General features: G+C 42.7%; 1 protein-coding gene across 9 annotated transcripts in view; it reads right to left on the bottom strand.

The window, feature by feature from the left end:
- The window catches only part of chl1b (cell adhesion molecule L1-like b), a 76,487-nt gene extending 51,196 nt beyond the window's left edge, over positions 1–25,291 (bottom strand). For 4 of the 9 annotated variants that reach the window (XM_041981632.1, XM_041981631.1, XM_041981637.1 and 1 more), the window contains exon 1: positions 24,899–25,286. The gene's annotated coding sequence lies outside the window, so the exon portion shown is untranslated. Of the gene's footprint in view, positions 1–1,008; positions 1,028–5,138; positions 5,234–24,898 lie in introns of those variants that run through there. The other 5 variants (XM_041981640.1, XM_041981639.1, XM_041981636.1 and 2 more) reach the window with 5 other exon arrangements.
- Between the last annotated feature and the right edge of the window lie 31 nt (positions 25,292–25,322).

The following is a 25,322-nucleotide window of genomic DNA, read 5'->3' as shown; positions in this document are numbered from 1 at the left end:
GCAATGAGAGGTTGAAATTTGACATTTGACTATATTGTATGCAGCAGCGAAACCTCTGGACAGTGTTAATCTGGTTAAGCTGTTTGACACAGCCGTCAGATATGTGGCCCAGTTCTTTCACCTTAACAGGGTCCAGCAGTCAAATCGAAAGGAACAAGCCCAAAAGCCCTCAGACGGGACTTTTATACATGGCACGGCAGAATCCCGGCCACGACGCAACTTAAAACTCCCACCATACAAGTAATTAAAAGTCTTCCTGAGTCAGTCTGTCAGCCATCTGGAGCAAATTCTTGACTACTATTTGGTGAAAAATCCCAAGTCCAACTTGTCACAGCAGATGACATGCTGCTAGGGTCAAATTTTCTTTCTTGCTCACTGCACACTAAATAATCTTGGACATGACAGGAAAGTCAGAAATTGTGCTTCATATTTCCTCCTTTCATCTTTTCTGCAAAGTAACACTCAAACCTAGATTTCTGTCGGGTCTCATAACAACCTGCCTCTAACATAACTGCCAGTACAAGATGCTCCAAAGAACAACAGAGTTTCTCAATGGCTCAGAAAACAAGACTAATTAGGAAATCCACAGCGATGCTCCTGGAGTTCACTTTACTGTGAATGGAACTGTTTCTGGACAGTTTTATGTAAATTTGCTTTGGCAGGAAGCTGAGCACATAAGGTCATTTAGTGGATTTGGATACAGTCTGTATTTGGTGAATGATGTCATGATGCTGTTTAAGTTTCAGGCTTCCTGAGGTCACCACCCGACTGACCCTGATCAGTCAGCGATTAACTATCCACTCTCACAAAACAAGTCTTTGGTTAAAGGAATATTCCTTTGAACTTTTACATCTTTGTTTTTAATATGTATATACTAATAAAGAAATAAAGATATTTAAGTTACATCCCAGAATTAAAAAGTTACATTTATGAATTAAAAAGAAAGAATTAACCCAAAATAAGCTGCAACAGCAGACCTGAGATCTGCACACTGTGTCAGGTACTTACAAGATCTTTGTTCTCAGCCCTGGTCCCCATGAGAGGAGCAACAGTTCCTTTCCCGGGAATAAAATCCAGAAAAAAATGAAATCGTTCTTTAAGAGAAATCTTATTTCCGTAAAGATGGAGATTCCTCAGCCTGCTCTGTGTTGTGCCTCACAGACCGGAGACCAAGACAAACAGAACTGTAGTCATATGTTACCAAAGCTTCCAGCTTGGCAAAGAAGCTCATTAAGCTACCGACAATCATTCCCACAAAGCCCGATCTAAAGGCTATTCACCAAGCGTGCACAAAGCTCAGTGGAGGAATGAAGGTTCCACCTTGTCCCACTGCCTCCAGCATCATAACCATGTTCGATGCACCTGTAGGCTCTTTAAAAAGTGTTGATTTGCAGCGATCAGCCGGGGTAAAAAATGAGCAGTGTGCTGGGTGGGAGCAGAACCCCTGCCGGGGGAAAATCTGTTGAGTTTTACTCCTGCTGGAAGCTTGTTCTGTCAGCCAGTTACAATCTGCTTAATTGCTAATGCTGCTGAAGACTGTATTACAACAAACTGCTTAAGACTGCTGTCCGGCATTAGTCTGGCATTGTTGGGGGGGTTGTTTCATCTCCTGACTGTAAGCAGATATCAGACGGAAAAACCTTTAAAATTTTTTAAAGTTTCAGTCTGGACTTAAGTTAATCTGCATGTTCCACGCCAGGAACAGGAACCCCAATCCACGCCCGTACAGACGGACATGAGAGGAGGCTGTGTCAAGGGTCAGGTTAAAGCCCAACATGCAGGGTGTTGAGACGGTTGATAAGAGCTTTCAACCAAACCAACGAAAGAGGGGAAAAAAAGGCCAATTCTCTCCCACGACACACATGAGGGGGTGGGAGGAAGCAACCCCCAGTCTGGATGATGTATGATGTGGACCCTAGACAGAGGCTTGGGTTTTAAAGGGGAGAAAGGCAGAAAATGAAAGGAGGGAGGAGGGTCATGCTTGAATTATGCTGATGTGGGTCGTAACATTGGTGAAAAAAACCAACCAAATGCACGGCTGCTTGGACTCCACTTCCAGCCAGAAATGACAAGGTTGTTATCACGCAGGGCCCACAAATGCTGACACCCATAATGAGGTTGTATACCTTTATAGGGCTGAACAGCGTGCATTTTGTAATTCAGCAGCTTTGTAAAGGACATTTAAATATCACCTTTTGTGGGATTTCAGCAGTTCTAAAGCAAACTAATTGCCCTGTCTGTTACTGAATCAAGTACTTTGGCAAAACATAAAGCTTCATCTGTATGATGGACTGAAACTGACTTCATTTTTATCTATCCCACTCATCTCGATGATTTCATTTAGCAAATTGGGTTTAAAAAGCAGACAACAAGTAGAATAAAGGAAATAATGACACTGGCTCAGATTCTTGTAGAGGGTCAATGAGCGGTGGGTAGTTCTGGTGGTGGGGAGGGGGGGTCTTTTTCATAATGAATGCAGTCAGCCGAAGTCAGTAACTGAGAACACTCACACGCCTCTGCAGCGCCAGCGCCAGATCCTCTGAGCCCGTAAGCACTCTTTGAGCTACAACAGGATGGAGCCTGCATTATAGCCACACAAACAGAAGGAAGCCTTATGAACTTTGCACAAATGCTTAGTGCTCCGGGGCTGGACAGCTCTGGAAGCTGGGTGAGATGGGTAGGTACCGAGGCGAGCTGCCAGTTCCGAAAAGCTCAGTGTTCATGAGCTCAGGCCAGACAAACCGGACATTGTCCTGGGCACTGCCCCGGGGGAAAGCCTCTTCCTCCTTCTGTCTACCACGGCGGCTCATTCACACTTTCAGCCCGGCTGATTCACTGATTTGGACATGACTTCTACAGGCAAGAACACAAACATTTATCCACACTTTGAACCATCTGTTAAAACACTGTAAAAGCAATAAACTCTCATAATTTAACTGGTATATTATCTGCCACCACTGTGTTTCATTGCACTAGATGAGCTCCCAGAAATGGATTCCATTTAAAATGAGATAAGCTGCTGTTGTTGCAGAAAATATTTACAGCCACCTTAAATCAAGACAAACCTCTAATCTCCTTTTAAGCAGCAATCACTTAACATTATGAGCCGCATGTGAGTGTGGAATTGTTATTATGCTCTCTTGACCAGTTGGGTAACAGAAGTCTGCAAAAAACACCATACATGTTGGAAATTAAAGCCAGGTTGTTCGCTCACAGCTCTGCCAACAGAGAAAGGAAACTGCAGGTGATTATACTGGAGTTCATGGCCCCACTAAAACTTCCAAGTTACCATGTGTTTCCAAAGCTCTCATGTGATAACTAAAACCTCTCCTTCAACCTGCCAGGATAAGATAAATGTTGTAGCTTTGATGGGAGTTTTAAAAATGAGTTGAGGCAGACCATCAATATTCCTGAAGGGCATCCGGGGTGCTGAGAAAGCACCAAGACTGATTTACACTTTCCTCCTATTTGGCAAATATGCTGGATTCACACAGAGCGAGGCTTTTAATTGAACTTTGGGCTCACAGCCCATTTCACCAAAAAGTCGTCTGTTAGTCAGTCTGTCAAAAACGGTCAATAAGCCTCTAACCTGGCACTCGCAGATAGAAGCAGACCAACCTGCCTTGAGCTGATACCAACAGCTTTATTCTACACACATCAATATGACAACCAATGTTACTTTCTTTGTATGGTTTTCTTATGAGTTGCCATGGTAACAGGTACAGTATCTTTACACTTATCGCTTAGGCATTGAAAGTTTCTCTGGGCTGATGCATTGAGGATCTGCTTACTGCAGCAGGCTACATGTTTCCGTGTTTCTCTCAGGTCACGGTTTGCCATCACAAACAAAGCGTCAGGAGATGACGGAGGCTGTTTATGTCCGGTGACGGCAAATGACAAACAGACACGAAATTCCAGCAATTAAATTACCCACATTTAATTCTCAACTATCTCTGACAATTTAATAGTCTCCTCAATTACTTCCAGATCCACGTAGACATCTGTGTATTCAACACAACAGAAAAACACAGATCAAAAACATTTCTAAGGGCCGCTACACGTACCAGACGTCTACCTCGGCTATTCTAAATGTTTAGTGGAGTGATGTAGCTTATGAAGTGCTTGCAGGCAAGTGTTAAGTGGTTTAAGGATTTTCAAGTTAAGTAAAACAGTGTGCTGATAGAGGAGTGGGGGGGGGGCAGAGCTGACAGTAGCCGTGTGAGGACAGAGAGAAGCCGGGCAGACTGTTATTCAGCTCTCTCAGCCACACCGCCGGCCATCACAGCATCACAGATGGTGCACTCAGCAATCATGGCAGCAAAGAGGGGATCTCTACTCCTGATTAGCACACCTACTGAACACAATGTGCACAACACCGTCTGCTCCATCTCTAGCTGCATAACACCTACAGCCAGTAAGAAAACAAATTCTACTCTCTCTGTAACAAACTGTGTATCATGTTAAATGTTTCATTAGAACCACTAATATTTACAGAAGAATGAGAAATGCCATTGAGGATGCAGCGAACAGGGTTCCTCCATTTTGAAACTTTAAACTCGAATGTAAAAGGAGGAATTATTTTAGCCTATTTAAAGAGGAAATAGCAAGACCAAGGTTTAAACTTTATCTTCTCTGTAGACAACTTCAGATGATGTGTCAACCAAGAGCTCAATTTAATCATGCCCCCCCGCCCAAAGAATCAATAAGCTTGTTCCCTCAGGTCACTTTTACCAATGCGAAAGGGCTCTACTGCACAACTATTAAGAGTGTGTACACAGCTGACAGAGAATACAGAAGCAAACATCAGCTTGAAAATGAATTCATTAAGATAAACGCGGTGTCTCTCAGTGAGATGTGTCGGCATGGTAACCAGGCTTGGCTCTGTTGTGGGATACACTCTGGACACACAGCCACAATGATGGAGGAATCAGCATGCACACTGGCACAGACACACACAATGGTCTCAAACATACACACACATGCAATCACATAGGCTGAGACCTGCTCACACAATTGTGCAAGCAAGTCTGAATCAAACCCTTTTTCTGCAGAGAAAGCAGCTCAGCTGTAATTTAATGGAAAGGTCCTGAAGCCAGGAAGCTAAATGAGAAGAATCATCTTCATCAACAGCTCCGCACCTCACAGAGGAAAAACGTTCATTAGGAAACACGAGGCCCAGGCGATGTCTTCTCTTCGTATTATTATGCCAACAAGTAGGATTAATTATTTCCAGAAAACAGGCTCTTTTCCACCGTCAGAGCTGTGACAAGGAGAGGCAGTTTAGTCACACACCCACTCATAATAACAAGCAAAGATCTAATAACCATTTAAGGAGTGTCCCGCTGGCCACCTCACCTCAGGGTCAGACCTTGAGGACCACTGAGGCAGATCAGTCGTCGCGCTTCATGGCTAATCCTGCGGTGGAAAAATAACGGTGGGCTCCGTCTCACATGGACACACAGCAAGAGATGAGGAGGCAGGACCAATATTTGAGACGTATTGAAGATGTCTGAGTGTGTGTGTAGGGTTGGAGCTTTTGAGGACGAGGTCTTGCCTCTGTGTTTGTGTGTGTGTGTGTTTTAGCTCAGACAGGCTTGTCAAAAGGCTGGCTGCACAACTTTTCAAGCCCCATCCTCATGGCCATTCACTAAGCACATGAAAAGAACACTTCAGTGTGTGTGTGGGCTGACCATATTGTATTGATGTTACTTTTCCCTCAGCAACAGCTAGAAAATCCTCCATTTTTACCTTAAAATGTATCTGTTTAGGACACTCTAGCCTGCAGCAGGGCCGGACTGGGACAAAAATCAGGTCAGGAGTCAAACACACACCCAGGCCGCTCAAATACATATACTGCACAACACATATGCTCACACACACACATACACACGCATAGGCTTAGTAATCACCAAAGCTCAATATTCTATAGAGACCGACATCCACACACAACTATCAGCCACCAGTCCAGAGCTTTTTTCTCTCCTAATATCATCAAAAAGCTCAATACAACAGTTCCAGCAGGACTCAGAGATTCACATCATGTTAATCTGAAACAACATGACTGAGTCATTTTACCAGCAGATAATTTAGATGCCAGTTTACCATAAATACAATATGTTAACATCAATATTCTCTGCAGTAAAAACAAGAAGTGGTCAACAGCAGCTTCACCTGATGTGATTCAACTAACATTAGAAAATAGAAAATAACTCAACAGATAAGAGACTGTCCAACCTTAAGGGGGGTTCCCAAACTTCTGCATGCAGCAGCCCACCTGTGGAGGTATGTTTGTTCCAGCAGGACCCACCAAATATTTCATGCAGTAAATTAAGCCAAGAAACACTCAAACGCTGCATCACATCATTTACAACCAGATAAACACACCGATGAAGTCACAAAGTTTCCTCATCAGTTTTTAACCTGGACTAAAAAATGTTCTTCATTGGCCCGGTTTACAGATGTTTCTGAGCTGGACAAGGACAGATGTGGTCAGATGTTGACAGATGTGGACAGATGTGGACAGATGTGGACAGATGTGGACAGATGTAGACAGATGTGGACAGATGTGGACAGTAGCCTATGTGTACAGACTGGCTGAGCTGAGCAGCCTCAGTATTGAACCACCTGTCACTTTAACAGCATATAAAATTAACTGATATTTTATCTATGATACCATGAAGTCACATAAAGGACCCCCTGCATGTCCAAGGTTGGAATAACCAGTAGCTTTAATGTTTGGTCTGATGGGAGACATGACAGTGCATCAACAAACCACAGAACATTAACAACAGAACAAAGTTTTGACAGAAATAGTACCAAGACAATTATTACAGCAAGTAGTACTAGGGTCATACAGCTAGATAAAAAGGGCCGTGGAGAATCTCAACGAGTGCTCATCATGTTCAGATAAAAGTCTGCAGCTTGTAACACGCCAGCCGTCTCTGCTCCATCGCTCATTTATTAAACAGTGAACTCACGTGATGTCGCTGCTGCTGCTGATTCCGACACATTTCCCCCCTTTCATCCATGTTTCTCTGCATCTCAGCTCCACCTCCGCAAACGTTGCTTGTGTTGATCATTAAAAGAAATATTACCGTAATTTTATTTTTTTTACAAGCAGGCCAGTCGGGCCACTTCTGGGATCACTGGGATCTGTCCCACGTCTCCTCTGGGCCAGTCTGGGCCTGTGCAGCAGTGTACCACACTTCTCAGCTCTCTTTACTTTAGTCCATGAATAGCAGTGGTGGGAAAGCAGAACCCCAGTTATTCTCAGAGCTGCTTTTGAGAGCCAATTAGCCAGCATCAGGTGTAGCAGCCCACAGGCACAATTCTACCAAGTACACCAGGTACTACCGTGCACATGCAAAAATCCCCGTTGGCTTTTCTTGATGGACTGGATTTCTCACTTTCTTTTTATATGATTTATACTACATATGTTCCATAATATAGACTCCAGCATACTTGACTCAGGGCAGTAATGACTTCTAAAACTTAAAATCAATATAAATTATTCACTGTGCCTGGAGGGACTTGTTGAGGAAGTACAAGAACCTGATTTTTTCCTCAAACAAATGCAGCACAGGCAGCTTAATAAATTACACACACCAGAGAAATATATGGCTTTTCATAAAGCAGCACCTGGTGAGCTGAAGAAAAACAGTTTCTTTATTAGTCAGAATATAGAAAAAGCCATAAAAATGGTGGGTTTGCAACCTTATGCCATCATTAATATGCACCTATGTTTAAATACGATGATGCCACAGTGGAACTAACTATAAGCTGTATATGTGACCACAGGACAATGAGTGTACATGACGTCTCCTGAACATCAAATGACAGATGTGGAGGATCTTACCAGATCAAGAGCTTAAAGCTCTCAGTGTCTCTAATAGCTGCTGCCACTTGAAAGGTAGCATGAACAATTGAAACAAAGCTCCATTTCAAACTGTAACACGAGGCACACCCTGAAAGTTATCTTTTCACAACTTGAAAGCACATGATGCCCCCCCATCGTTTTAAAAACAGTGAAAGGGACTTTCAGAGTCGGTGCCTTTTGTCAGGCTAACATCAAAAGTTGTGCCTGCAGACAGAGCATCGCTTTGACTTTTCTGAGTGGGTGGAGGTCTGCTGTCTTTGCCACTTAAGACGCACAGAGAACATGATGTTGTGTTTTTCCCCCCACAGAAGCATTTACCATCACTTGGCTGCTGTGTTGAAAATCTGACTCATGCTAAGTACAAAAGATTATTTCTAACTAAATTTAATCTTGATTTCAAAACACTAAAACCGGTTCCAGTTAGGGCTAGGCGAGGAATCAAATTTTACTCTCAATTACGATCATAAAAATGAAAGGATCTGATTTCTTTGCTCCTTCTCAGTTTACTCTTGTACTGTTTTCAGTTGCAAATCGAGCACCGCTGGCATTGCGGCGCTCTGCTGCAGACTCCTCCCACTCCTGCAGACTCCTCCCACTGCTGCAGACTCCTCCCACTGCTGCAGACTCCTCCCACAGCCCGACCGCTTTGGTTTTATTCAACCCGAGCTGCCACCACCTCAGGTTAGACCGAAGAGTCACGACTAAATAATCCAGCAGCTCCCAGAGACACAAAGACAACAAACGTTATAAACAGGCAGAACTTTTTTCTCATTTAAAGACCAGTACTCAGTCAACACAGAGAACCCAGGATTTAAGAAACTCACCAACACTTTACATCAGTGGTTTTCAAACTTTCTGAGCCACGACCCCAAAATAAAATGCATTGATGTTCGCGACCCCCACACCCACGTGACAACATAGTTGTGATTAATTGTGTGATGTATAAAATATGTCATCTTGCAGCATCTTCTAAATGAAAGGGTGGAAAACTGTCAGAATCGTTATTAATGAGGAGAATAAAGTGCTTTTTCGCAGTTTACCGCTGTGTCCAAAATCAGCTTCTGTGGCACAGATGATGTCAGATTTAGAGTTTTAATGTGGCATGTGTACTAATTTAGTTGTTTATGAGTTAATGTGTTAAAAAATGAAGATTTACCTCTTCATTGATGGTTTATTTTGACAGCCCTGGTAAAATGTATTAGATAAAGGTACGCTATGTATTTTTTCAAAATTATCTGGCCCCCAGTTTGAAAACCACTGCTTTAGACAGAAGGTATCACTGCGATATCACTGAGTATCGTGACCACCCTAGCTTCTGTAGGATTGGAGCGGTAGGGGGGCTGAGCATGTCAAAACTACGGAAGCCCAAAGAGAGCATTTGCGGTGCATATTAAAAGAGAGAAAACCCCATATTCATTAAAACAAATCATCATAAACTGCAAATGAATAAACTGGTACTTTTTACCTGATTGTATCAGCTTACTCCAGCACCATGTGACCCTGAAAAAAATCAGCACAAAAAGGAAAAAACAAACAAAAAAAAACATAACAATGTCATAGTTTTAAAACCAAATTACTGTTATGCCACGCTCACTGGGGACCAGCTTACTGTAGGCCAATCAATACTATGTGTGTCATGCGTGCTGACCTTGCCTGCACTCACAACATAAATGTTCACGTTCCATTTATCAAACACCCCGTTTGGTCCCCACCCTTTTTTTTTTTAATTCACAGGTCTTTTAGAGAATTCAGAGCATGCAGAACATCTGGTCTACATGGTTCTATAAAAGCCAGAACATGTGTTCAGTTTTCACTGCTGCATGCTGTGTGAAAGTTCAAGCTGTAGGAGGCAGGAAAGGTAACAGCAGTAAAAGGGCTTCGCTGCACATTAGCAAAGGAGGAGTTCATTCAGGTGTCAAGAGGCATCAAGTGGTCATAGCAAGGGGAGATTGGCTTCCTCTGGTTATGAGTGTGAGCTAAAGTGCTGATGGAGTGGCATCATTTTGCTGCTACGCTGCGGTCTGTGCTGAGTGGAATCAAATCCAATTTGCTTAATGATAAAATCGAACCTACAGGACAGGGTGAGAGGAGGAAATGAAGACAGAAATCATTATTGCTGGCATGCCGTCTATCTATATTCCTTAGCCATAACATTGCAAGTTGCAAAAAAAAAATGATACAATAAAGGCTTATTTTGTGGTTAGGCGTACATCTTGGTAACAAGTAGGCATCCAGCCAATCTCCTACTAGATAAATAATCAGGTTAACTGGTGACTGAACATGCAGGGTTCGACAGGCAAGCAGAACAAAAGTGAAGAGCTCTTACTGACGGAAAAGTACCAGAGACCTCTGTCTCAATTCTTTTAATAAAATTAAAAGCTTACAAGCGGTGTCAGTGACTAATTGGTGAAGAATTGGTGTATGCTCAAACAGCGAGAGAAAAGAAGTGTGGAACAATGTCAACAAAGGACATTCAGCAATTCTTTTATTTTTTTTATTCATGGCACAATAGCAGTCCTTTTTATTCCTGACAGGACGCACAAATATTTGACTGAACAAAGAAGCTTTTCAGCATGTTGGGAAACATACTGACTCATATCCTCAAATTCAAAGTCATTTTATGTCTTAGAAAACAACCAGAAGAGCTCATTTCTTTCCAAATAAAAAGACAGGCCAGATTTCACAAACACCAAAACAAAAGCTCTCTCCATACTGATGTGTAAATAAGGTCTGACATCCTCTTGAAATGACACAGCTGAACAGTTAGGTGTCACTCTGTTAACCACGTATTCACGTTCATCATGACGGTCCAAACACTAAAATTACCACTGGGAGTGTAGTCTTCCATGTCTCTACCTTCCTATCTCTGCAGCTCAATAATGTTGATCCAATGTTTGTCAATGAGTGTGTGTGTGTGTGTGTGTAAACAGCGCATGCTTTGATCGTGGAGTATATTTCTATATACTGAAGACAGAATCAAGAGATGAGGAAGTTGGATGAGCTCTTTAATCACTGTAAGTGTCTGGTGCAGTGTTGGACCGGGTCCACAGCTGGACTTGAACGTCACCGGAGAAATATCTTTTAAACCGCTGACGTAATATCAATTCATAAATGGCCTGGAGGTTGGAGCCGGGCTCTGCAGTCTGCCTTCAAACCCACATATAGATAAGGAGTAATTACTTTACCAAGCAGTCACTAAATCCAGCTTGCCCTTCATTTATTACCCTGCAGAAACTTTCTACAATCTACAAACTTATGTTGACATAATTTATAGATGGAGGTACACAGAAACTATAATTCCATATACCTCAACCTAATGGCCAACAATCCAAAGGCAACACGAGTGTGTTATCAGTCATTTCACTGCCTCTTTTCTCTTTCACTTTTAACCAGTAAACAAACTCCCCGATGACAAAATGATGTGCTGTAACAGTACCAAACCACCAGCTTCATTTCAAATGTCAGGGCCCATGCACTGCCCCAGACTGACGCTTCCCTCACTTCAATGAAAAAAAATCACTGATCGTGTAACATGCTTGCATGCACTTTTCATGTGGAAAATGGGAGCTGAGAAGTCCTGTTCCCCAGGAAACCAGTTGTCTTGTTGTCATATTTCTCCTGCTCTGCAACGCATCCGTTTTTTTCCTGCAGTCCCAGCCACAGCTACCATTAAGGCTGGTCTATGCCATGTCGTGACATGGGAACCCTTATAAACGTGTTAAGAGCTGGAGGCATTAGCATTTTGGACGCCTCTGAATGGAGGCATTTGTTCCTCTTCCTGTGCCTCCCTGAAAGACTCTATTAAAGGGAGGTTTAGGAATTGCCCTGTTTTGGACATGGGGAAGTTGGAAGAGTCCGGAGAAAAACATTTGATGAGAGATTTTCAAGAAAAATTTGCTTTTGATTTTTTGATTTTCCATTGACTAAATATAAAATAATCAAAAGTAGAAACATATTTAGACCTTTATTAGTGGGAAATTATTAACATTTTTTGGGTCAAATTTTGAGTTCAAATTTGAGTCTAAAATGATCTTTCCAGCATTTCCTGCCCACCTTCTTCCCCCATATTTCCTTCCTATTTCTATTCCTTATATCAAATAAAACCAACATCCAACAGACTACAAAACCCTCATATTTGCACTTCAAATGGCCGTCTTTATTCCCGTATCTACAAATGTAAGATGTCTCAAAAAACAAGTATCTCATGCATGAACAGGGTTGTATGTCTGAAGCAGACTCGTCTCTGCTGCCGGCTCCATTAACGAAGGCTCCTGATTGATCTCCGATTCCACCTCATGTTGTGGTCGCAGCAGGATCTGTGGTCAGTGTGAGGCAGACTCGTCGCTGTTTGCCATGCCAGCTTTCATCTTCAAGCTTTCAACAGTTTATGTGTTACATGACTACCTCATCCATAATGCATACTCCTCAGCTGTGCTGGAGGATGAACAATAGTTGCATCTTAGCTTGCACACCTCTCATCAGACAGCCCTGATTCTCTATCCCCTCTTCTCTGTGGTAACTGGGTGCACAGCTGCTAATACAGAACGAGTGTATTAAAAATAAGATGGATATAAGAACCATTTACCAAGACACAGTAAACTAGCTACCTTGCAACTGAAAGTCACATTGATTAAATAAAGTTTTAAATAAAGAATATGTTCATAGAAGGCATAAGTTTATTTTGACACCATAAGAACAAATTTAAACATATTTTAAAATATTTTAAAAGAGCTGTAAAATGAATTAATTTTACCACTGTGGTAAACGTGTAGCCTTTTGCCATCAAACCTAATTTATTTGCATTTGATTTGCCATTTTCAAGCCCCATCTGGACAAGAGATTAAATTCTTTTTAATGAGATTAAAAGGAAACTGGTTAGTGGACAGGAAATTTGTCCTAACAGACAGATTTTTATCAGTAACGGTAAAGTAGAGCATCAGAGATACGATTACAGCTTATTGTGCTTTTATCCAAAAACATCGGCTAATATATATTAGCAGAGTTTAACAATTCGGCTAAAATCATTACCAGAATTGGCTTCAGATAGCTACTTCTGGGCAGATTCCAGCACATAAACGACACTGGGAACGACACTCTGTAAGGGAAATTGATTTCATGCAATAAGTACTGACGGTCATCATGTAGGAGCAGAGCGCAGCTCCTGAGCTAATAAGAATCAGTAATGTCCCGCTTGCCAAACCCACGGAGGATTCACAAGTCAAAACAAATCCTGAACTATCTGAAATATTCTGTAAAATCTATTTGGCTTTGACAAACAAACAAATGTTGCTATAAGAAAACACACTCTGTGTGTTTTTATCCACTTCAATTAAAACAGTTTTACAGTAAAGAGGACAACAGGGAACCAGAGCATTTTAATTCCATACAGTGAATTTACCACAAGCTCTCAGGGGTGCATGAACTTATTTGACTGTGAAAGCTTATTGATTTGGAAAGTGTATATTTGCAGGAGAGGGGGGGGGGGTTGCCTAAAACCGGAGAGAGCTGAGAACAATGACTGCAGGCTCTAAAGAGTTCATTTGGATGGCTGAAAATCTATAAAGCCCCCACTAAAACAAGAGAGTGGATTCAACTATATCCGCCTTTGCATGTAATTGGAAAAGTACAGCCATGAAAAGCTCTTTGTCATGACTGAAAAAACAAATAAACATGATAAATGGGCCTACTCGTGACCTTCCATTCATTTTCAAATGTTATGCTTAACACTTTCTTGAGAAATATATGGAATAAAACTTTCTTCCACTGAAACAAACATGCAGATTTGTCACACGACCCGTTGAAATCTGGTTGCTTTTCATTTAAAGATACTCATTTGGCTTTTTGAAATCTTAGAACAAGATTAGGCGTCCAGGGACAGCACATCGCTAGCACATCAATTCCACAAGGCCCATCCCCCCGTAAACACTGCCACCACTGTTAGTCTCTCCTCCTCTCTATCCCCTTCTCAATATTGAAACATGTAAACAACACCATCTTTTCCAGCCTTCAAAGTAAAGATAAACGAGGGCAAACTCTCCAATTAGCTTCCTTTAATGCCTCAAGAGGCTGCAGGCAGAGGACAGCGCCGCTAATACACTCATAGTGGCTCGTCACTGCAGAGGTTTCTACATCCTGCACCCTGCTTAAAAGAAGGAGCAAGAACTGTGAATTCATCCATCTGAATTAATTCATGTGTTCACACCCCCAAAGCCTCACATGAGACCTCTGAATGTGCCGAGGCAGCAGAGCAGGGACAGCCATTAACGTCCACAGCAGCGCGGCTCTAATGATGATGGCTGCGGACTTGCTGCCGTCTGCATTCTGCTCGGACCAGAGAGGATTCCCCAACAATATCCTGTAGATATAAGCAGCGCTGCGTTTATGGAGTTGAGACGGGAGCCAAATAGCTCAAAACAATACCTCTTTGATGCGCTTAAGCTCATGGAGCTTTGATCAAACCTGCTGCTTCTTCTTTTTGCTCTTTTTCATGTAAATGCTTTACACTGCTATTTAGTCTAAAAGCTCTTCTTATGAAAGAAAGCAATGTGCACAAAGAAAAGGCATTAAGCAACTCAAAGCAGCAGGCCCTAGTGGCCGACCCAGGCCTCCAACTCGGGGGCTCCTCACAGTGACAGTGACAGAGAGGCAACGCTACACCATCCGTTTAATAACTCCACCTCCTGCTTTAACACAGCGGCAGGAAACTGGAGACATGCAGTCTTATAAATCAGCCACAGTGTGTGTGTGCGTGTGAGTTTGTGCATGTACATGCTGGGGGTGGGGTGGGAGGGGGGGTGCATTTTCTACCATTTTCACCACTTATTGAGTAAAACAAATCCCCACTCTGACTCCCTTTGTGGCTGGTGTGGATATCTGAGCACAGTAATGGAATCCTTCCATGTAAATCTGTGGTCACAGTTAGCTCGATTAGTACTGAACCCCATTTCTAAATGCACAAAAGATAAAAAAAAAAAGTAAAAAAGGGGGGTGGGCAGACAGAAAGACAGACGTGACTTCACTAGGACACAACACAGACAACCTCCACACAGGAGGTGAATATCAATTCTTTCTCTCTGGAACAAAACAATGAAGTGGGGATGAAGTTCTGGTATTTTTCTTTAATTTCTTTTTCCCCTGACTTACAACCACAGCTGTTCTGCCATCTGTGTTACAGTACCACATGGAGAAATTAGATGCAGCTATAATGCTACAATAAGTGTGTACAATTAACTGACAAATATCGTAAACAAGTAATTAACTGAGCTGAAATTAAGAGAAAATGTTGAAGAAATCAGATGTGGAACATTTTTGAGAAACACAAGCAAATTAGTGGAATAATTTATCTGAGCTGCACAAATTCTCTGTTGCTACCCCTGGTAGTGCATCATTAATGCTACGTTCTCACACAGTCAAGTATAACGGTGTTTCATGTCCTCCTGATGCAGCAGATCCAGCAAAGTCTGCTGTGATTGTTAGAAAATCCTCCTCCCTTCACTCTGATGCGACTCTGTCACATTACAAGCGGAGTGTCAGGCTCTTTTTGTGCAGCGAAGACACACTCCTACGCACACTGAAGACAAACCATTGTTTTGCACTCTGTCTGAATAGTTCTTTACACTCTGCTTGTAGAGCGGATGAGAGGAAGGATGCTGTTTGCTTCATGGCTAAGATAGCTGAACCAATCCCAGGGAGGAGCAGTTTGGTGTAAACACTATTGAAAAATGAGAGTAGCGTAAATGGAAAAAAAAACATGTCCACTCCTGTGAAATCTGCATGAGGGGCTCTTTGAAAGCCAGCAAACTATGTCCTTGCACCCTGGAAGGGATGAAGTTTGCTCTATTATGAGCAGAGGAAGAGTCTGCCAGTGAACTGCCCTTCATACAACGACACAATACAGGGTTAATCGCAGTGCCTCTGGCACACGTTCAACCCCAGTTACAAACCGCTTCACACTGCAGGTGTGAAGATAGAGAGTGTCTCAAGTATTAAAGGAGGTCTCAGTGTGTTAATAATAGCACTGGATACTGAAGATGAGAGGAAGACCTGCAGGTAACCTTCAGCCTCTCCACACCTCTTCCACTGGGGAACCACAGGAAGAAGCAAAGCCATCTGTAACTTTGGTTTGGCTTTAACTAGGGGACTGGGGGGGCTGCTCACCACTCGAGGATATGATCCAAATGTTTAAACAGCAGGTGAGTTACAGCACATAGTGGAGCCGCAGGGCCCATTATACACAAGTTAAAGAAGATGACTAGGAGAAGAGTACACCCTGCGGGATAAGACCGGTGGATGATCTTTCATGAAGGTGTACTGGTCTTTGAATCCCATCCTGAAAAGAATCATCACAAAGCCACAATACATGACACAAACTGTGGCTCAGCTGGGGTGGGTGGCTGTTAAAGGGATCACTGATGTGTACGATAAAACAGGAAGCATGAATGTGCTGTGCAGTGAAGGGAGGACACACGTGAGCCCATCAGCTGTCAGAAAACTGTCACACCTCAAGCCTAATAGTGTCAATTATACAGGCTTTTAACGGTGATCTCTGTGTCAAACTGTCAACCCAACCGCACCACGGGCCACGAAATTATCATGACCCCTGTAGAGCTGGCAGTCTCTTCTGCAACTATTTCTGTAAGGTGGATTAATCACAGAGGTCACACCAGCATGACTTAAGAGCTGCAGACTAATGCACGCAATTTCCTAGCTGTAAACATAAGCTAAAGATGGGTTATTCACGCTTAGTGCTGTCAGCCTAAAGGGATAGTAAAACCTGTTTTTAAGTTTCTAAAAAAATTCTAAAATATGAGTCAAGTCCTGCATTTTTTCATGAATGAATAAGGAAGAAAGTGTTTTACTTCCATTTTATTAATCTAATAAGACCAACTTTTCTCTCTGATATGAGAGAAAAAAAGCAACCACGCATGACTTTCTAGAACATAATCTTCAGTTTTATGAGAACTTGTGAGACACGAGTGGTTTGTGAATGGGCTGGTGCTACAGCAGAGCATGAAATAAACTTCTGACTGATTTCACAGAGTAATAATCCAGCTTTGGTTATCACACTTGTAGCAGATCCAAGAGAATTAGAAGCAAAGCCGTCGACAGAACTCTCTCTCTCTCATAAAAATAAATCACACCGGCATGAAGTCAATTTAAATGCAAATTTCAGTGTTTAAGACAACAACCTGCTTGTCTCAAGGAGTTGTGGTGATGAAGGCAAATCACACACGAGACGGCCACCCAGAGGTTTTTAACGGGACACACTGCCTCTGGCTTGTGACACTCAACAGCATCATCAGACAGCCGGAGAAAAAAAAGCTTCCATCCAGGAAAATAAAAGTAAAAACGGATGGGAGCATGTCTAGGTCGAAGTCCCGGATATCAAAGCCGGATTTCTTTAGGATCCCGTCTATTGATCTGCTGTTGCTGTTTCAAGCCTTCAAGCCATTTTGGCTTGGTGAAGCCTTCACAGTGAAACGGGTTGCTCTTACAAAGAATCTTGATTTTTTAAAACAAAGTAAATTAACAAGGGGCAGTTAATCATGGTTCGCCACCATGAAAGAAAAAAATGTCATCACTGTTTTCCTGCTCAGGCTGTGGATTTTTTTCACTTTACTGTACCAGTTCATTATAGATATGTTTTATTTTTCCTGCTGCTGGAAAAATTCACTGTTGGCTCTGCACTCGACAAAAACACAATGTTTTCCCCCTCATGGGATCGTGGGTGATAGCGAAACCCTGCAGCTGCATTTCTGTAACAGAACAAAGCTCCTGTTTAAAGAAGAATCCCGAAAAGAGCATGGTGAAAATACAGTTAAGAAGATATATTCTTATTATCAGCCATACAATAAAAGAGAATTAAATTATTTACAAGTAAATATACACTCACTGGCCAATTTATTAGGTATACCTGAGTAGTTGTTCGTTAACATAAATATCGATTCAGCCAATCACATGACAGCAGCAGAAGACACACCGGGTGCCTCCGGTCAGCTAAGAACAGGAAACTGAGGCTACAATTCACACACACTCACCAACACTGGACAATAGAAGATGGAGAAACGTTGCTGGTCTGATGAGTCTCCATTCCAGCTCCACATTCAGATACTAGGCTCAGAATCTGCTGGAAACATCATGAAAACATGGATCCATCCTGCCTTGGATCAACGCTTCAGGCTGCTGGTGTAATGGTGGGGGGGAGATTTTCTTGGTCCACTTTGGGCCCCTTAGTACCAACGTGGCCTGGTTTAACTAGCACAGCCTACCTGAGTATTGCTGCTGACCATGTCCATCCCTTTATGACCACAGTGGAGCATCTTCTGATGCTACTTCCAGCAGGATAATGCACCATGTCACAAAGCTCAGATCATCTCCACCTGCTTTCTAGAACATGACGATGAGTTCACTGGACTCCAACAGCCTCCACAGCCACCAGATCTCAGTCCAGTAGAGCAGCTTTGGGATGTGGTGGAACGGGAGATTCTCATCATGGATGCAGCCGACAAACCTGCAGCAGCTGTGTGATGCTGTCATGTTAATATGGAGAAAACCTCTGAGGAAGGTTTCACCACTTGTTCTATCTATACCATGAAAGTAAAGCAGTTTTGAAGATAAAAGGGGGTCCGACCAAGGTGGACCTGACAAAGTGACCAACGAGTGTATGCTGTACCTTACCCACACCGTTACAATTTAAAAAGAAAAAGAAGAAGAAGAAAATTCCTCTTATAGGAGATAAAAAAAAAATCACGTTCCAATTGATAGTGAGCACGAATACTTTGGCTGCTTTGGGTAATTTGTTCATGAAGCTGATAAGCTAATGCATTTAAAGAACACCGTGTCCTACCACTAACCTTTTGGTCCTCTAAATGAGTCGATAAGTGTCTAAAGTAATTCACTACATTAGAACTGAGGTCTTTTCTTTAAGTTGTTGTGTCTCTTACTGGAATGTCACCTCACAACTGGTCTCATTTTGCTGGCAAAAGGAGCCCCAAATACCTGTCACAAATCCAGTGTAAACCACAAAAATGTTACACTGTGAGACTCTACGCAATTCAAAATACAGCCATAAAAAATGTGCACGCAAGGAGTCTTCATTTTCACCCCCAAGAACCTGGAGCTATAAAAATAATGAGGTCAAAGAGGTCTGTGGTTCATAGCTGGTGGTCTGCGGGTCACACTTGTAAAAGTGGAGAACGCCCCCCCCAAGCTGATGAATTAATCTGGATTCGTACCAGCTTGGCAAGATTCTTTCACTCAACATTTGCTGTGTCTGGGGGTGAGAACATTAAGAAATAGACATGCTGAGATTTGGCTCTTTGAGAAAGACCCTAAAGGACAACTGCAAAGACTTTTAGAAGCAGACAACTTCAAAAAAACTAAGTTATGAAAAAGATAGTTAGGTTTTAACAAAAATTACACGAAGTAACAACACACCAGTTTTATCCCTTCTTGCGTGATAATCTATGATCAAACCTAAAAGAAAATGCGGGACAGAGAACCAGTGCTGCAACAGAAACCATCCCGAGATTAAACTCTCTCCTCGTGTGCTGGACCATTTAGTAAATTGACCACTCAGCGCTCCCTCCTTTGTCCCACAGTTCAAATCATGCTTCATCTGTTCTCTAATCTTCCCTTTGAGTGATACTGCTCTGCTTGACTCCGGGCCTCAGCGGGCCAGTAAACAGGCTCTTAATATGCAGAGCAGACACTGGCCTCACATGTTCAATAAACATACACAGAGGTGCTCTGGCTTGGGGCTCCAAACAGTCCACTTCCAGGACCCAACTGGACCCAAGCCAGTGTAATGATGTCCCACGGGGCAAGCTCAGGACGCAGAGCACTGCTGTCCTCACAGCAGACCTGGTCACAGACACATTTCCCTCACCTACATCCAGACAAGTTCTCACAGCACTTAAGGGAGCATTACCCGACACTAAGTACAGGTTTGTGTCCCACCACATAACATTTTAACAAGGTTTTCTTTTTCTAATGACGCAAAAAGAATCTGCAGATGGTTGGAAACCAGGATTAGCCCTTCATACACACAGTACAGACTGAGAAGCCTGAGCTTAGCTTCAAATGGAATGTAAATGCCAGTTTAATATAAAATATAAGACTCAATCTAATTATCAAAAAGCTGGAATAAACATACGATGATGGTCTGACAGAGGAGACAGAAGACAGTCCTGAGCTGAATTTCATGGTCTCTGCTGGATTTTTATGTAAATCCCACACTCTGGTCCAGTCTGAGTCTTTGGACCATTTGGTACCACTTTTATTTGAACTGTTCACTCCCAAAATCAGGTTTATTATTAAATACCTGCAAATACACGATTTCCCTCAGAAATGTTTTTAAAATACTAGTGAACATCACCTAACGTGGTAGTTAAACGCAGTAAGCCAGGCAGGTTCCTGATGTCCTTGTTCAGTACAAAACCACGTTAACAAACAGTAACAGCTGTGGTAAATGACGAAAGAGGAAAAGGACTTTCTTTTGGGCTGAAAACCACCAGGCAAACTTTATCGACCCTCACAGGTCTCGATTACATCACTTTCACTTTTCAAAGCAACCAAAACAAAAAAGGTGTTGCCTGGAGTGATGATACTTCACTCTGATGTGCAGATGGGTTTACTGTGATAGTACAAAAGTATTTTCTGTATCCAAGCATTAAATGGAGTGGCCGGGGCTCCATTTCTTCAGATATATTTCTAATTTCATCATGAAAAAACAGTGGTAACATCAGCTGATGCTGTCTCTATCTAATATTTTTCTATTTGAATTTGAGATTTATGCATTTTGGGGCTCGGCGTGTTACTAAATGTAATGAAAAATAATTAGAATAGAACTTTATTTGTCATTACAAACAAGTGAAATGAAATTACAAAAGCCTCCCAGTAAGAGCAAAACAAAATAAATTATAACAGACATTTAATGTTGGGTTTTTACCCACAACCTGGGACCAAACATCAAGGTGCTGGAAGCTGAGAGAAGCAGTTCTGGACACATCACACATTATAGTTCTTGGTTTGGTTCATTTCTTTCTTGCTACGTCCTCTGTGTCTCCTGCTGTCAAATGTGTCCTCCTTTCGTCCTTGGAGCCCTTCACTTTCATCTCCCAAGGGTCCCCTTGGTAACCTTATCCATGCACCCAAACACAATACCCTTCATGGGACACAAAGCCGAGGATACCCAGGTTCTCTGTTCCATTCTCTACATTTGTCACTTTTTATTCCAGCGCTCTTTGTTCATCTCACCTCTGTATGCATGAGTTTATTCCAAACTGAGCTCACATTGAAATGGAAATCATCCGCTCTTCCCTGCGACTTACAGGCTATAACTTCCCACTCTTTGAGGCTATATCTGTCATGTTTGTTGTTCCTCGGAGAATCTAATGGCTGTGTTGGCCTTTCACCAGCTTTTAACATAAACACATGAGGTAAGAGGGATATTTACCTGATTCAGCAGCAGCATCATAAACCTGAGCAGACAAGCAAAAGCCAGGACAATGTGACTGGAAAATGAGTCCTGAAGCTGCACAGTGGGATTAAAATTCCTCCCATAAAACTTGCTATGTTGGGTTCTCGTTATTATTTATGGTTTTTATGTAAAGTCAAATATTGATTAATTAAACATAATATTACGCATGGAAATCCAGACGAGACAGAATAACACCACAGTTTTTGCATTATTGCCACAAACGAGGGGAAGAAAATGCTCACAAACAGCTTGGGAAGGCGGGTGTTCGCCTGGACGTAATAATAACAAAACCTTCTATTGTTCTTAATTATAACATGTCAACACAAGAAATATAAAAGACATCACAGCTTTGCAGGCTGTGCTATCAGATAAAACATGTTGAGATTAAATGTTCCATCTCTGTTGCCACAGAGGAACGACAACCGCCATCCAAACTACAGCCTGAGGCAGAAAGGTCTGCGACAGGCAGCCAGCGACGGCTCCTGACCCCTAACCCCCCCCCACCCTCGCTGGGAAAAGAAGCCCTGAACATACGAGATAACACTGACCTCACCGCAGGTTTGTCCTTCTGTATTAACTTCACAGATTAATTGTCCGTGCACTGCGAGCAGCCATTGATCATGTCAACCCCGCTGCCCTGATGATGCAGTGGTCTGTTAAATGATGAGTAAACCCTGATGCTGATGATCAGCACTTCTTATCTTTGCATCTTCACTCCCCCACCTCCATTCTTCATCAGAGGCAGGGCATCTTTTCTCAGAGCCACTCATAGGTAAATAAGAAAGTCTGGTGAATAAATATGCTTATTGCCAGAGAGCAGGCAAGAAAAATGAATATTTCATGTAGCCAAACACATTTCCAGAACCCACTGTCTGGGAAAGTGCCTTTCTGGCTGTCACTGGTGACAGACATGAAAGAGGAGGGCTCTGGTAGAGCTACGCTGCAGCACTCTCAACTCCGCCTGCAGCACAGGGAGCATACAGTAGGTCCTCCCTGTAATTGCATGTAGAGCTGGTGCCTGAGCTGAACCTCAATTAGGGCTTTAGCACTTGGTAGGCGCCACACCTTCACGACATGTCTGCAGCCACCGTGTAGAGCACACCTGAACATGTCAGCACCACCAGGTATCACTGCAGCATGGACATGGTGATAATGCAGCAGCTAAAAGTCTGACGCAGCAGTTCAATCCTGCTCACTGTTGTCTAATTTTTTTCTCGTAAACACCATCTGATACTCAACAATCCTTCTCACAAGCTACATTTGAACCTGAACAAGAAAACATTTCAGTGCTTTAAATGCTTCATTTTAACCCAGCTGTTTCTGAGGTTTGTTGCTCTCTACAAGTCAGGGCTGTGCTGCCTGGCTGCAAAGAAAAAGCCCTCTGTTTCTTTCTTCAATTCACTCTCAAGCCCAGTCTCTTCCTCTACACCCAGGACAATACACTGAGCACACACACTTCAACTGCAAGGCAAACACACACCTGTATGGGCAGGTACGGATTGAATAACAGTTTGCTCAACACATTGTTGCACATTTTCAATTCTCTCCCTGCCTCTGAGAGAGCTGCCAGCATGCGGTGCTTGAACAAAAGACAAAGGCCTTTTTTTTTTTGTGTGTGTCATTCGTTCAATTTGTGCGCAGCAAAGAGAGACAGATACCACGCTGCAAGTCTCACTGATGGTTGGGAGGAAGTTTGATCCAAACAGAGCCCAAGCAGAAAATCCGTGTCCCTCACCATATGAGTCGACATGAGCTGCAAACTCATAACAAGTGGAGTATGCGAGCCGTGATTAGGAATGATCCGGCCTGCAGCCACAAAGGATGTTCTGTTTTGAAATCTAAAAGATTAAAGGGATGAAAAAGGTCCATGAAATGCACCAGGTTGGAGCTGCATATTAAGTGGCAGGAGGACTGGCTTGACATGGACCAGCTGGGAGGATGGTCGACACTGCACTTGTCCAATTACTGGCTCTTGCTCAAATTGTTTGGTGAGAAGCATTCGACCTACTTCTGGACACAAAGCACCACTGCCCTGAATACAGAGAGGCTGGGGACCACGTGTGATGACAAGTGCCATTATGGGCTCTTGTCTTTGGCCTGGAAATTTAATTTAGGCTTCTTACCTGATGTGTGGTGATTCTGAAACTTGAACCTGTGTGCTTTTGGCATGCTCTGCTGGGATGAATGGAGCTAAATGTAAATAGGATTTCCTGATGGATATGATTAAAATCACTAATGGCAGACTCACCTTCACAAGGTCTTTTTGTTTCACATTAGGCAGCCACAGAGTGGTACTGGCTGTGTGTTTACTACAAGAGAATCCTATTTTTTCCTTTTTTTGTTTTCAGGGACTGTGCCACAAACTGCAGTACAGACAATATAGGCCAAGCTGACTGTTTTGGAAACAATACAAACATGTTTAATGGGGAAACTACAGAACATTTTACTTTCCAGGGATTCCCTCAAAGGCATTGTTGGTGCAGAGACAGGAAAACAAGAGTGAGGAAACTAACATTAGAGTTCACAACGGTTCCACAGACTGTGATAAATTTGCATACCTTGTAAATATTCATAACGAGGGAATCTCCATGTCAGCCACGTGAGATATGACTGGTTCATGAATGTAATACACACATCAAGCCTACAAACGACAATGTTCCATCCACACCCCATCAATTACCAAAACCACAGATAAAATCCACCAATATTCTGATTTGAACATCACTGTAATGTGATTTTAATCACACAAATCTAAGCCTCATCAATCATTGCAATCTTGTGGCATGCACGCTTAAAGCCTTATCACCAATGCATGTAATAAGGAGCCATTTCCTTAAGTGTGTAAAGGGATTTAAGAAAGCTAAGGTAATGTGTGTGTAAAAAACTCTCTCTCTAAACATACCATTACAGTCTTTCCAAGACTTTCAAGGCTTCTTCCAGGCTTCTTCCTGCTTATCTTTCCAAAACAAAGCTGCCAACAACCAACCGGGTTTTTCAAAGTCATTTTGACTCTGCTTGTCACCCCCACGCTGCACTAAACATGCCAACAGAGAGAGAGATGGTATTCAGCAGGTTGCAAGACGCAGGCTGACCTCATAACTGTTGATGCCAGTGATTAAACTTCCAGTCTTAGTAATGGAAAAGCACCAATCTGTTCTAGCACATAAGACAAAACAAGGACGTGAAAAATTCCCCAGAATATTTTCTGCTTTAAAAAATTTAAAGAAAAGGGTAGCTTATATTATAATTAGGCTAGCTTAGCTCTCCATACTCTAGGATTAACTGTAACTCTACTTATTAAAATATCTCATATGCGGCTATGACATTATTTTCCTGCAACAAAATTCCCTCTCTCCCTCCACAGCTTTAGTAAAAATGCACATTTCCAACCACCTGCCACAGAAGCAGGTGATTTCTCCAAAAACGTTTATAACTAGCCAACATGTCACACAAGTGCAACAATTAGGAACTCCCCACGAAGATAAAACATGTTTCTATTTTTCTGTGAAAGGGTGTAGAGGCAGAAACTGCTGGGAACTCACCCTCAGGTGTGACTCGTGTCGCAGGAGCTGTTCGCAAAGTTGAGTTTTTCTCCACGAGCGGCGGAAGAGGGCGCGAGGAGGTTTAACTGCTAACGTAACGCTGTTCGTCTCAACCGAGAGCACCTCCGCTCCCACTCCTCCTTCTTCTCCACCTCCCCTCGGATGCTGCTGGTGTCGCTACCCCTCCTCCTCCTGCTGCTCCTCACGCGCCCCTGTTAGGGTAAAAAGTAATAGCGGTTTCTTCCTCCTCCTCCTCCTCCTCCTTCACAGAAAAGACAGACTCAAAGAAAGGACCTAATGCTGTCAGTAGGTTTCACAAAACCCATGGCAACGCAGAAAAACCGTGCGCAACTTCCCCAGTTGTGACCGGGTTAAAGCTCTCCCCTCCTCCCCACCCCCCCAAAACAGGAGGTACGTTATTCCC

Source organism: Melanotaenia boesemani, chromosome 3 (genome assembly GCF_017639745.1).
Source record: "Melanotaenia boesemani isolate fMelBoe1 chromosome 3, fMelBoe1.pri, whole genome shotgun sequence".
Classification (NCBI taxonomy): Eukaryota; Metazoa; Chordata; class Actinopteri; order Atheriniformes; family Melanotaeniidae; genus Melanotaenia; species Melanotaenia boesemani.
Note: the sequence above shows the minus strand (reverse complement) of the source record. Positions and strands in the feature narration are given on the sequence as shown.